General features: G+C 38.5%; 1 pseudogene; it reads left to right on the top strand.

Moving 5' to 3' along the window:
• The first annotated feature begins 13,610 nt into the window (after positions 1 to 13,610).
• On the top strand, positions 13,611 to 13,939 carry LOC140528600 (large ribosomal subunit protein eL37 pseudogene; annotated as a pseudogene).
• The last annotated feature ends 479 nt before the right edge of the window (positions 13,940 to 14,418 follow it).

Here is a 14,418-nt window from a genome sequence, read left to right as displayed (position 1 = left end):
CTCCCAGTCTGATTTTTTTTTTTATTAAAGGGGCCATTCCTTGAGTAACTAATTAAGGAAGTCTATTCACTGAATGAGTGTATCTCACTCAAAGTGAGACTGTGATAAGACCTTATCCTGAAAGGGCCAGGGTCTCACACTGCAATCTGGGCTACATCCAGTTGTCCTGATGAATAGCAGGCCACTGGACCTGGATCGCTCAGGAGAAGAAAGTGAGGATGATGACCTTGCACAGCCCTCCCTCACTCAAATCCAAGTCAACTTCAAGTCATGTCATCATCTTGATGTTATGTTCCTCTTTGAGAACAAAGGACAAACAAGATATGCTTTTACTTGATCTGGCCTAGAACCAGGTCTCTACACCATTTTCTGGCCACCTCCATGCCAGGCTGCCTCCCAGGGTGCTTGTTCCAGGTCCCCGTCCATCAGCCTCTTCTTTCATGAAAACATAAACCTCATCAGGGTAGGGACTGTCTTGGCTTGTCTTTGTACACAGAGCACTCAGCACAGTGCTTGGCATGTTGTGGCCGCTTAATAAAATGCTTCATCCAGTAGTGTACTGGTAAATGTTTAACTATCAGCTCTCAAAAGAAATATACAAGGACTCAGAACACACTTTTAAATTTAATTTATGTAATCAAGTTTGTCACTTTCAATAGACAATTGGCAAAATAATAAATCAAGCTCTGAGTGGTAGCTTGTTGATTTCCAAGGTGCCTTGGTTATCTGTCTGGAAAGAAAGAGCCTCCCTACTTTAGAAATAAGGAAACTGAGACTCATAGGCATTAAGTGACTTTCTCAAGGACACACGATAAGCAGGACTGAGATGAAAGCTCAAGGCTCTTCCCCAATCCCCCAGTCTTTTTCCCCTTTGCTTCTCACAGTTCTCTTCCGTTCACATCAGGGACACTGCTTATTTTGGAAGGTCCCCCACCTCTCTCCAATGTGGTGCCCTTTGGGAGGAAGGGAAGCGAGAAACTACCAGGGAGTAAGAGTAAATCCCAGGCTGGCTGGGACTGGAGTATTCAAAATATAATTGGGTTATACATGTGCTAATGGCAGGTGCTGGCATGTGATTGGGGAGACAAAGAAACACAGAGAAAGGTGGATGCTAGTGCTGGGCTCCTGCTAGCCCTGAGTGGGGAGGGGGCTTAGGGGGAAGAGGAAGGCAGAGCTGGGGAGGAATTTGGGGCTTCTTAGAAAAACTGTGACTTTCAAATGAAAAGTAACTCAATTCAAATCAACTACAAGGAACCTGTGAGGGAAATTCTATCCTATCCACCTCTGGAGAAAGAACTGGTATATAGAACTATGGATTGTATAGTTTCTCATATATATCTGCATCACACGTTGGCTAGTGCGAGATTGGGAGGGAGGGAAGGAAGCAGCTTGGAACTCAAATGCAACCCCCCCAAAATTAAATTTAAGACAAGTAACTCAGGAGAATTGACCAAGATTATGGATAGCCAAAAAAGGCAAAAACCAGTTCAGGGAAATTTCCTGGGCAGAACAGAAGGAGGGCAGTTACGATGTTGAGCGGGTTTAGGGGGAACATCCCAGCCCTGAGAACTGTCCAAAGGTAGAATGAACCAGCTGCCTAGGGAGGTACTGAGTTCCTTCTCTCTGATGGCTTTAAGCAAAAGCTTGATGACCACTTTTCAGACTTTTTTTAGAGGGAATTCTTATCCAGGTAAAAATTGGTTACATGGCTTCAGAGTACCTTCTGACTCTGAGATTCTATGATTCTGAGGGTATGTAGACTCAGGGTCTAAAATGGAAGGACAAAAGAGAATTGTGGTTTTGGATGGAAAATGGAAATAGTTGAATTAGGAAAGAGAATAGGAAGTGAGCACATAAAAAGAAAATGAAATCTCAACTCAGCCACCTACTAGAATCCAGGTGACAATGGGTAAATCATTTAACTAGTCGGGGTCTCAGTCTCCTCATCTTTAAAATGAACAGGTTGCACTAAATAAATAAACATTGTGTCTTTATGCACCAGTCCAGCTCTATAAGCAGATGAGATAGTCTACGATTCCCCCAGTTTCAGTCCCACCTCAACAAGAGACCCAATAATCTCTATCCCTATGTTGTTGAGTCATTTTTCAGTGGTGTCTGTGTGACCCCATTTGGGGTTTCTTGGCAAAGGTACTAGAGTGGTTTGCTATTTCCTCTTCCAGCTAATTTTATAGCCAAAGAAACTGAGGCAAACAAGGTTAAATGCCCAGCTAAGAAATATCTGAGGCTAGATTTGAACTAAGAGCCATCTTCCTGACTCTAGGCACGGTGCTCTATCCGTATACCATCTAGCTGCCTCTTAAGTGGTTCATCCAAATACTGCCTACAGTAAGGGTGATTTTCCATACCCCCTCCTCCCTACCCCCTGCTACTCTCAACCAAGAGGCAATAACGTTCTGCTTTTGGATAATTCTCGTTGTTAAGAAGTTTTTTCTGACATCATGCCGACATCTGCCATGGCATAAGGGAGCTAGAACCCAGATCTAGGTCTTTTGACTCCAAGCCATTATTCTTTTCAGTAAAGGCACCATATTTCCTCCAAAACTGGCAGAATGATAAAACCGTGAATTTGTTATGGCATCGGGGAATAGGCTTGTCTTGGGGCTGGAAGGAGACTGATACTAAGGAAGGGGTCTGAGGTTTGTCACTAATGTGCTGGATGTGGGAAGTGCCATATCATATGAACAAAGTGCTATCCCTGGAGGCAAGAGTTCTGGATTCCAATCCTGCCTCTGACATGTATTAAAGGTTTGAATTACAACAGCTTCTTTATAGTATTGATGCATGGGTCAATCAAGATACCATTTGGAAAGTGTTTTCTAGAGCACCAAATAAATGTCTGAATCCTAGACCTGCTACTACTTGTGACCTGTGTGAGCTTAAACAAGTCACTTCCCTTCGTAACCCTGACCCTCATTTCCTCCTTTGTAAAATAAAATCTGACCCTTCAGCTCCAAATCTGTGCCCTTTCTGTATAACATGGCAAAATAAGGCAGGGTTAAAGTACCGAGGGCTCTATGACCTCTGTGATCCTGTGACCTTGAGGATTTCCCCTTCCTTCCCTCTCCTAACACTCACAGGCTCACAGATTTAGAGCTAGAAGTATTTTTAGAAGTCAATGAGTCCAATCCCTTCATTTTGCAGAGGGGGAAACTGAGACCCAGAGAAGTGCAGCTACTTATCTAAGGTCACAAAACATAACAAGCGGCAGAGACAGGATTCCTCCAGAACCCAGAGACCTGGAATGTGTAGGGCCAGTGAAGTCCCAGCTATTGTGATCATTTGTCCAGTCACCTAGAAACAAAGCAAGAGGTAGGCTACATATTAACTTTCTCTCCACTTCCTCATTTCCCACTCACTTCTCAAACCCTTGTGATCTGGAATCAGATCCCACCATTGCAGTGATGTGTCTGTCTCTGACATGACCAATGATGTCTTGTTCCCAGCTTCCTCATGGATCCTTGCTACTACCCCAGTTCTCTAACAGTTCCCTTCCTATACAGCAGACCAGCCCATCACCTATGACCCATTCTCTTTGCAAGGATATTGACCAGAGCTCTATCCTGACCACTATTTAATTCTCCCTATATATCTTCTATCTAGGTTATCTCATCAGCTGCCATGGATCCAACTGTCATTTCTATTCAAAAGACTCCCTAACCTAACTAACAAGTCTCCTGAGCTTTACAGCTACCTATGGAACATCACCACCTTGGATATGCTGTAGGCATCCAAAGTGGAAATGACTCTCTTTTCCTCTGTTCCCCTAATCTACTTTTCTGTCTTTAAACTCAGTACCAGTTGGTTTGATGGCTACTGCTTTATAACAAAATTTGAAGCCAAAAGTGTTATTTCCCCTTCATTTCTGTTTTTCCCTCACTATTCCCCTTGAGATTCTAGACTTCTTCCTAATGAAGTTTATTATTATGTTGGCTTTAAACTTCAAAGTATCCCCTTGGTATTTTGGCATAGAACTAAAGCTGGAAGTGAATTTTGGCAGTATCATGATTTTTATCAAATTGGAGCAGCCCAGCCATGAGCACTGGAGGAACTATCACTCCAGTTATTTAAGTCATCCTTTATTTCTTTGAGAAGCATTTTGAAATTATATCTACTCAAGTCTTCAATGTTCTTGAATTCCAGATATTTTATGTACTTTGTAGTTATTCTGAATGGAATTTCCCTTTTATTATTTCCTTCTTACACTTCATTATTACTATATAGAGATGATATTGATTTTTTGTTTATTTTACTACTCTGAAGGTGTTAATATTCAAATTGACTTATTTGTTTATTCTCTAGGAACATTATATTATTTGTAAATAGGGATAATTTTATTTCCCTTTTGGCTGTGTTTGCCTTTCTTTCTTTCGGTTATTGATATTGAAAAATTTGTAGAATTATGTCAGAAAACAGTAAGCAGGTCCTTCCCCTCTCACTGTTTCAGTTCATAACATCCATGCTGTGGGTGAACTGTGACCTCTACTCTCCAGAAACAACAGGAATGAACATTTAGGAAAAAGTGAACCAGAAAAAGATCTACTTTCTATATGGTCAGTTTTAAAGATGCAGCATGTTCCAAGCCATAGCCAATTAAAGGAGGCCACCCGTACCCCCATGGGAGGGGATGTAGGGACCCTCTGTGTTAAGTGGTCTGGATATGCCCAGACCAGTACCATTACACATTTCCCCCTGTTTGAAACTTGACATCATGGAAAATGGGGAGGGACGCATTTTTTTAAACACAGACTGAAGGTGCAAGTGAGAGAGGAGGATTATGCCTCCCACGTGCTAGGATAGTAAATTTGTATTTTTGTGACTACACCTTTGAAATCAAGACTTATTTGTAAAAGCTGAAAAAAAGTGAGGAAATAGGATATCCTTGCTTCGCTCCTATATTTATTGGGAAAACTTCTAGTGTTTCTGTGTTGCATGAACCATCATACATTTTGGTTTTAGTTTTTTTTTTTTTTAGAAAAATCACATTAAAATGGCCCTCTTATGCTTATTCCTTAGAGTTACTTATGTACTTATTTTTAGCATAAATGCGTGTTGTACTTTGTCAGAGGCTTTTTTTGTTATCTAATAATATATGGTTTTAGATTTTTTTGTTTATAATCTGTTGCTGTTATAAGATTTTAGCACCCCTCAAAGCGGTGGCTAAAAAACTGGCATAGACTAAGAGTAAATTGTTACGGCTTAACTATGTGGTCTTGAGAAAGATAATTTTCCTTGCTGGCTCTCAATTTCCTCATCTGTAAAATAAGAAGGTTGTCCTTTGGACCAGCAATCCCAATAATGGGCATACATTCTAAAGAGGTCAAAGATAGAAAGAAAGATTCTATACTTATCAAAGTATCTATGGTAGCACATTTGAGGGGGAGCAGAAAGCTGGAAATAAAGTTGGTATCCATTGACTGGGAATGGATAAGCCAATTGTAGCATATGAATGTCATGGTATGCTATTGTGTAGTAAGAGATGACAACTGTCAATAATTCAGAAAACATGGGACAACTTGTATGAACTGATTCACAGTGAAGAAATCAGAACCAAGAAAACAATATGTAATAACTATCTTAATGTAAGTGAAAACAGCACTTAATGGGCTCCAAAATCAGATGAATGAAAATAACCAATCATGGCCCAGCAGGACACACACTTTCCCTCTCTTGATAGAGACGGAGAATCATGAGAGCAGAACTTCTGTACTGTCATATGTGGTCATTTTGTCCTTCAATTTGTTAGCTATTTTTCTGTGCTACAAGAGAGACTTTGGTGCAGAGGGTGTGTTTTAAATGTCATACCCAAAACAAAAGAGGTCAATAGATTATTAAAACAATAATCCTAGTGAGTTGAAGTAAATGTTGCCTAAGGTCCCTCCTAGCTCTTATAATCAGTATATCTGTGTTTCTTTTGGCTGTAGCAGATGAAATTATGGCCTTAGGGCTTCATCTTTTTTTCTTAATAAAAGGAAAGGGGAGGGGCTTAAACATTTAAAAAAATAGATCTAATCTTAACTTTGGAACACTATTATGATAAACAAGGGTAGAACTGCTCTGGATTTTCTCAGAAAAGAGCAGAAATCCACAATATAGATTAATTTTAACTGGTGAGCTCAGATACTGCAAAGAAGCAAATATGAGAGTCTTGGAAATGGCAAATATGCCCAGCAGAGTGATCAGTTTGTCAAAACTCACCCCTACCTCCAAGGGATATTCCCCAAATGCTCCTAGACTTGAAAACAATAGGTAAAATATTAAAAGAAACCAAGGTCCAGAAAAAAAAGCATATCACAGTATTCCAAGAGATTTCCAGAGGTAGGAGTCTGCTGATGAAAGGAGCAGTAGAACTCCTGGTGGTAATAACAAATTACTTAAACAATTGGGATGTTCCCTTCCAGCACCATTGGGGCTTCCCTTTCTGACTGTGCTCTCTATACAATGGAGAAATTTAATCAGCAAAAAATCTCACAAAGACACACAAAATGCTGCTTCAGGGAACAAGAAAGAGAGGAGGAGAAAAGGAGAAAAAAACATTGCCTGGAAAAAGTAAAAAACAAACAAGTAGGCATTTACCCTCATATTCATATCTTGTTGTACCTGGAATCAATCAACAAAAACTTATTAAGTGCCTAGTAGGTGCCAGACATTGTGGGGATACAAATATAATAAATGGAAAAATTCTTAATATATATATAAGAGCAGAAATGGATTTTAGAGCTTAGGCCCACATCCCATATATATATATATTATATATATATATGAAGAAATTGAGGCTGAAACTAGTGTCTGTGATAAAAAGACCTCATTTCTAAAATATATAGAGAACTGAGTCAAATGTACAAGAATACAAGTCATCCCCAATTGATAAATGATCAAAGGATATGAACAGGCAGTTTTCAGAGGAAGAAATTAAAGATGTCTATAGTCATATGAAAAAATGCTCTAAATCACTATTGATTAGAAAGATGCAAATCAAAATAACTCTGATATACTACATCCCAGCTATCAAATTGGCTAACATGACAAAACAGGAAGATAATAAATGCTGGAGAAGATGTGGGAGAGTTGGAACACTAATTCGTTGCTGGTGGAACTGTAAGCTGATCCAGCCATTCTGGAGAGCAGTTTGGAACTATGCCCAAAGGACTACAAAAATGTGCTTACAACTTTGACCCAGCAAATATCATTTCTAGGACTGTATCCCCAAGAGATCATAAAAATGGGAAAGGGCCCCACATATGCAAAAATATTTATAGAAGTTCTCTTTGTGGTGGCCAAAAAATGGAAATCAAGGGGATAGCCATCAACTGGGGAATGGCTGAACAAGTTGTGATATATGAATGCAATGGAATACTATTGTGCTATAAGAAATGATGAACAGGAAGACTTCAGAGAGGCCTAGAAGGATTTATATGAACTGATGCTGAGTGAAAGGAGCAGAACCTGGAGAACTTTGTACACAGAAACAACTACAGTGTGTGAAGATTTTTTCTGGTAGACTTAGAACTTCATTGCAATGCAAGGACTTAAAAAATTCCCAGTGGTCTCTTAATGCAAAATGCCTTCCATATCCAGAGAAAGAACTATGGAATTGGAAAGCAGAATGAAGCAGAGCATTTTTTCTTGTATTGTATTTGTTTTGCTTTATGGTTTCTCCCATTCATTTTAATTCTTCTACACAACATGACTAAGATGAAAATGTATTTAATAGGAATGTATGTGTGGAACTTATGTAGGATTGCATGCAGGGAAAGGAAGGGGAGGGAGGGTAAAAAATCTAAGACATATGGAAGTAAAGTGATTGTAGAACACTGAAAACAAATAAAATAATTTTTAAAAAATAAATAAAAAGAAAGAAAAAGAAATTGAGGCTGAGAGGATATCACTGCTGTAGGCTCATGTAGCTAGTAAGGTGATGAGCCAGGATTTGAACCTTAGTTCTTCAACCTTAGAGGAAAGACTCATTCTACTACATCACCGGGTCAATGAGCTTCACACAACCCTGTAAGAGAGGGAATGTAAGCATTATTATGTCAATTTTACAGATATGGAAACCAAGACTCATAGAGGTAAAAGGATTTGCCTAAGATCACATGGTGATTTAGTGGAAGAACCAGAAATAGAATCCAGATTTCTTAACACCTAGTCCAGAGCACTTTATTTGTTGGGGTTGCTGGCTCCAGGCTATTAAAATGGTGCCCTCAGCCAAGGAAGGGTTTCAGAGGCTTCATGCTCTCCTTGATATGAAGAGTTCAGTCATAGGCTTCAACAAACACTTGGTACATCCTCCAGGCTTACTGCCCCAATTTAGATAGGAAGAAGACGTTATAAAAAGAGGAATTTATTCTTCCCTGTCACTCCATTGGAAAGTGCCCATTTCCAGTACTTTGGTTCTGACACAAGATTTCATTCCAAGGACAGCTAATGAGTCTCAGTTTTCTCATGTGTAGAACGACCAAGTTATCATCTAATACACTTTACAAAGGAGAAAACTGAGACTACAAGAAGAGAGGGAATTTACCCAAAGTAACACAGAGATTCTATAGCAGGGTCTTTTTGTCCCAAACCTAATGCTAGATCCATTGAACCATTTAGTCTTTCAGCTAACACCAATATAAGAAAAATAGCAATTTTGGTGCATAAAGGAAAGTAAAACACAATTCACCATTCCACCCTAGGGACTCTCTAAGCCTAACTCTGAGGATGATTTCAATCGATCCACAATAGTAGCAAGGGCCTGATGGGAACTGAATGGAATATACTCATGCCAACTCAAATAGCAGATTGAAATCAGGAAGTAACAGCTGGGAGAAAGGAAATTGATTTAAAAGTCAGACTTATCCCCAAGTCTAGGGCTTTTCCTGACTGGTGGGGCAAAGGTGTGGGCCTGACTCACAAACGAGCTAAAATATTGCCTAAGACTATGGGCTAAAAAAGCTGAGAATCCCTTCTTCTGTGGGGGAAGAAGTCACTCAATAATTTCAATGTAGTGTAGCACCAGCAAGTGATAATGCAATAGAATACCCACAGAGAGTAGCACAGCAAAGAAAATAGATCATCAGAGGGTATCAGGAGTTTGCCAAGTAGCAAAGAAAGCATCAGGTTGGAGTACAGGAAGGAGAAAGGGCTTCTAGCTGGGACTCTGACCTAGGACTGTGAATTGCTGTGGCCGTACAGGTTCCTTCGGTATCAGAAGTCATGTGAATGTTGGGAATGTTCGTTGTTATTTATCATGCTACGTTATTTAATTAAATGCCCCTTGCCTTGAACTAATGTACCTTCTGGTTGGTGTGATGAAAAAAATATCAGTCAGGGTTCATGAACTTTAGTTTTGAATAGGTGCTTACCAATAGTATATTTCTGACTTGAGGGTTATATTTAAGAACAGCTCAGTCTTCATTAAATTATAAATGGTTTCAAAACCAACTTATTGCTACAGGAAGCCTCCAAAGGAAAAGGTTCTAATATAATAATTGCTTTTTTAAAAGGTCTATTACATATCTAAATGTTTGAAATCTATTTGGGAAGTATTTATTTATATATGTCAAGGACAATGGGAGAGGCCAACTCAATAAAGTAACAAGAAAGCATGACTCCTTGAGTCAAGAGGCCTGGATTTGCATACCAGTTTTGGCCTCATATAAATTGTGTGACTAGAGTTGTTTAATCTTTTTTAAAAACTGAAACGAATATTGTATTTTTAAGAGTCTTTTCTACAACTATTGATATAATCATATTTTTTTGGTGTTCTTGATGTTATGGTCAATTATATTTATAGTTTTCCTAATATTAAGTCAATTTCATTTCTAGTAGAAATCTAATCTATTTATAGTGTATACTCTTGTGAAATGTTACTATATCCTCTGAGAATATTTGATACTCTTTTGTATCAATGTGTATTAAGGATATTGGTCTCCAATTTTCTTTCTCTACTTTGTCCTTACCTAGTTTATGTATCAAGAACACACACACACACACACACACACACACACGAAGGAACTTTGTAAATTTCCTTATTTTGTTGTTTTTCCAACAGCTTATGCAATATTAAAATTCATTAAACCCATCTACTCTAGGATTTTTTTTAAACTTAGGGAGTTAATTTTTGGTTTCAATTTCTTTTTTTCCCTGAGATTTAGCTGTATAAACTTGACTGTATGAATTCTCTATTTGTTGTTCTATTATTCTGAGTTATTAAATGATTGTAAGTATCCATTTAATTTAAGTCAATGGCCTTATTGGTTTATTGTGGATAAAATAGTTTCTAATGATATCCTTTATCTTTGCATTTGTTGTGAATTCTTTTTTAAAAATTTTGATACTAATAACATGGTTTTCCTTTTTTTAAAATCAGATTTTCTATTTTTTAAAACCTAACAGCTAGGTTTATCTATTAATTCAACTTTTTATTTAAAGATTTTTAATTTCTTCTTTGATTTTTGATTTCTTTTTTGATATTTTAATAGTTAAAATTTTTTTGTTGGTTTTCTAGGTTTTGTTTGTTTGCTTGATTCTCAACTTGTTGATTGATTCTTCATCTCTTTGGTTGATTAAAGCATTTAGAGATATACATTTTTTCCCTAAGAACTGCTTTGGCTGCATCCCCCAAATTTTGGCATGTTGTCCTTTTATTGTCCTTACCTTTAATGGAATTCTAATTTCTTTGATTTGTCGTTTCTCGCATAGTCTTCAGTTAATTTTTAATCCTTTCTTCCATCTCCCTTTATCAAATATATTTTTATTGCATTGTGTGCAGCAAAGGATATGTATAGTATACTAATTTCTGCATTTTTGTGAGGTTTTTTTTCCCTTTTTTAGAGTTTTCAGTTTTCAATATGTGGTGAATTTTTGTAATAGTGACAAGCACAGCTGAGAAATATGTATACTTCTTTTTATTTCATTCAGCATTCATGAAACAGATATCACATATAACTTTTCTAAAGTTCTGTCCAGGTCCTTAATTTCTTTCTTGTTTATTTTTGGTTAAATTTATTTAACCCTGAAAGGGGAGATTGAGGTCACTCACGATTATAATTTTATTATTTTTCCCCATAACTCATTTAGCTTTTTCTTTAAGTATTTATATGCTATATGATTCAGTGCATATATATTAAGTATTAAAACTGTTTTCCTATTTATGGTATCTTTCAAGAAAGTGTAATTTCCTTGTTTGTCTGATTTAATTTATTATCTTTGCTATTGCTTTGTCTAAGATCATGATTACTTTTTTGTGTTCAGCTGAAGCATAATATATTTTGCTCTAACCCCTCTTAATTGTGTATCTTTCTGTTTCAAATGTATTTCTTGTGAATAACATACTGTTGTAGTCTGCTTTTGAATACATTCTGCTGTCCTCTTCCATTTTATCGGTGAGTTCATCTCATTCACATACCTAGTTATGATTGTTAATTATGTACTTCCCACCATCTTCTATCTTTTATACTTTTTCCTTCTCTTTGCTCTCTGACACTCTTTAACACAAGTTCTTATCCCTTCTTTCCTTTTAAATCCCGCTCATGTTACCCCCACAAAACTTAGAGTTTGTTTTTCTTTTAACTATTTCTCCCCTGAATTGTTATTATTTACTTATTATTAATATTGAAAGCAAGAGGAAATCAATGAAGCTTCTTGAGTACTAGAGTGACATGATCAGAACTTTGTTATAAGAATTTCACTTTGGTAGATGTGTAAAGAGGGACTGGGAAGAGGAGAGACTGGATAGAGGAAGACCATTCTGGAGGCTATTGAAAAAAGTAAAGGCAAGAGGTGATGATCGCCTGAATTAGAGTGGTAGTCAGATGAATGGTAAGAAGACAATGTATGTGAGAAAGACTGTGGAGCCCAGAGGGGGCTCCTCCCATGAGTGGTTTCCATTTTGTATTCAGACAGACCAGGTTCAATTTTGGAGACAATCTAACTTCAAAGAATTGGAATGAAGATTTTTTTTCACCTTCTCTGGCTCACTGTGCCCCCTCTGGGCCTAATCCTTAAAACAAACATTAAGTGTGACCCATGTCTAGTGACCCTAAAGGAACTAGCAGGATCCCCTTTTGTACAGAAAGTAGATATTAGAAATAGGACAAGTCTTTTATTTCTCCTACCACAAAAGAAAGTTTTAAAACATAAAAGACTCAGAAGTATTCAAAACATGGTTGACTCTGGTCCCTACTCCCAGGACTTGCATCTTATACCCCCCCCCTTCCCCCTCCCTGAAGTGGTGGCAAAGTTTTTTCATCCATTGGCTAGAGCTCCTTCTGGCTGTTTCACCTGTTTTAGGGTCCTAGTACCCCCATTTTCTTTTAATCACTTACTATCAGGTAGATTTTACAAAGGAATATTTACTTCACAGATATATCAAGGACAAACATACGAACATTTTCCCCAGCTCCTCAGAGGAACAATCCCCCCTATAATACCTTAGGCTGATAGGAAGGAAAGATTAGACTCACTGCTTAGCTTAGCTCTTACACAGCATTTGTCCCATCGACAAATCCAAAGATAGTAATGCAGCTGGTTTCCCCTGATTGGACTCTAGAATCATTGCTCTTTAGGGCTTTGGTACTGGACTGGCTGCAGCATCTGGTCTGAACTCCAGAATTCCTGAATCTTTGCAGCTTGAGATCCCAGACTGATTTGAAAACTCCACTCCACAGAATCAGACCCATTTCTTGGGGGCCACATGACATTAGGAGCATCCATGATAGACCTCAAGGTCCTTCCTTGTATACTGCTCTCTGTTGTTGCTTGTCTTTTGCTCTTGAAGAGGACCAAGGACATCAAGAGGGTGATGTCTTGATTTGCAGGTGAGTTGTATTTAAGTGAGGCAGGGATGTGCAAGGTCATCAGCCTCACTCTCTCCTCCAGAGTCATCTGGATCCAGTGGAAAGACATAGGTCAGGATGACTGGAGATGGAACCACACAGTGTAAATGAAGGGGTCACCCCTTCCCTCAGAGACAAATGAAACAAAAGACATAGAAGGTGCCAAGTCAGGCTGTTTCCGAGATGCCAGCAATTCCAGCTGTGGAACCAATGGAAAAAGCTGCTCCCAGACACAAATTAGGCCAACACAGGATGTTCCCAAATATTCCAATCCTCACTGGACTCTCCTGAAGATCTCTGTCATCTCCTACATGGATGCCATCTCAGTAAACACAGTTTTTGCACATGTGTTAGACCCCTATTACAGAGATATGTAGCCTTCCACGTCTGCCTAGGCATAGCCTTGAGATAGGACAAAAGGGGAAATTGCCTTTTCTGGGCCCTGTCTTTGGAATATGAGCTTTGCTGACCAGGTTGCACCTTTTCTCCTCCCAGTAGGCAGCTCTTAGTCCCTACTCACTGCCCTGGACTACCCTTGACCAGAGCTTTCTGTCCATATTTGTGGAGGAGAAAGAGGAGAAGTAAGGGTACGTGTCCCAACACCCAGCCTTGTGCAGCCAGCAAAAATTGGTGTTCTGACTCCTTTTTAGTCCAGGCCAAGGGAAGAAAAGAAACACAGATCCAAATTAATTCTTCCTTTTGGAAGGTTTATTTTTTTTAAAATGACTAATAAAATCCATTCTCTTTAGTCCGGGAGGCAGAAGGAAGATGACAAAGGAGACGTCTTCGTTTGGTAAGCACTGGAATAAGACACACATTTTGTGCCTTCATTGTGGTTCTAAGGCATACCACCTTCAGAAGTCAACATGTGGCAAATGTGGATAACCTGCTAAATGCAAGAGAAAGTATAATTGGAATGCAAAGGTTAAATGATGCAACACCACTGGTACTGTCGAATGAGGCACCCAGAAATTGTCTATTGCTGAGTCAGGAATGGATTCCATGAAGGAACAACACCTAAACCCAAGAGAGCAGCTGTTGGAGCATCAAGTTCATCTTGAGAATTCAACTGTTTGTTAAAATAAATGTCCTGAATGAAAAAAAATGACTAATAAATCAAACCAGAAGATTCTCACTCTCAATGTGGCCCGAGTTAGGAGAAAACTTTACACTTTGGGACCAGAGCTTCAACACTAATATTTTTGGTACCTCTTGTGATCCCATTTGGGGTTTTCCCGGCCAAGATACTGGAGTGATTTGTCCTTTTCTTCTCCAGCTCATGTCATAGATAAGGAAACTGAGGCAAATAAGGTCAAGTGACTTACCCAAGGTCACACAGCTAATAAATATCTGAGGCTGGGTTTGAACTCAGCTCTTCCTGACTCCAAGTCTAGCACTCTACCCACTGTACCACCTATGGGCAACACCCATAACAACATCAGTTACCTTTATCTAAGCAGCAAAAGAAAATCACTTAAATAAAAAAGAATAAAAGAAAGTTACTTAAACAATTAAAAAGTAAATTTACATAAAAACTTCTACCCTACCTAAGCAGAGAGGAGACCAAGAGAAAAGG

Source organism: Notamacropus eugenii, chromosome 1, assembly GCF_028372415.1.
Source record: "Notamacropus eugenii isolate mMacEug1 chromosome 1, mMacEug1.pri_v2, whole genome shotgun sequence".
Lineage (NCBI taxonomy): Eukaryota > Metazoa > Chordata > Mammalia > Diprotodontia > Macropodidae > Notamacropus > Notamacropus eugenii.
This window is presented reverse-complemented; position numbering and strand designations above follow the sequence as displayed.